Consider the following 469-nt stretch of genomic DNA (forward strand, 5'->3'; position numbering starts at 1 on the left):
TGAACCCAGCACCTGGCACTACGGAAAACCAGTGGAGTTTCCAGGACTGGGATCTTCCCACACCTCACTCACTCCTGAGGGGAAAACGTGCAGGAAAAGTGGGGATCCCACCTCGCTCTGCCTCAGGTGACACTGGCAGCTCCCCCGGGGCACGGCACGGACAAACCGGGAGCTCTGGGATGATGGAGCACTCCCGTTATCCGCAGCAAGGCAGGACGGATCGGAACCCACAGATTTCAAACGGAGCAGAACCGGGGGAATGCGGCGATGGAGCAGCAAAAGGTTCAGGAGTTTGGAGCCTCCCCTTCCCATGAGTTTAATCCTTCACCCCTCAACAAGGGGGAGGACGCGCTCCCCGACACCGGTGCGGGTGTGTGGCCTCGGGACACAGGGTGTGAACCGCATTGCTGGCACACCCCGGTAACGGGTGGCTGCTCTAATCCCGGGAGCTCTCCAGGACGCACCGGCA

The sequence above is a fragment of the Geospiza fortis genome, unplaced genomic scaffold (assembly GCF_000277835.1).
Source record: "Geospiza fortis unplaced genomic scaffold, GeoFor_1.0 scaffold415, whole genome shotgun sequence".
Classification (NCBI taxonomy): Eukaryota; Metazoa; Chordata; class Aves; order Passeriformes; family Thraupidae; genus Geospiza; species Geospiza fortis.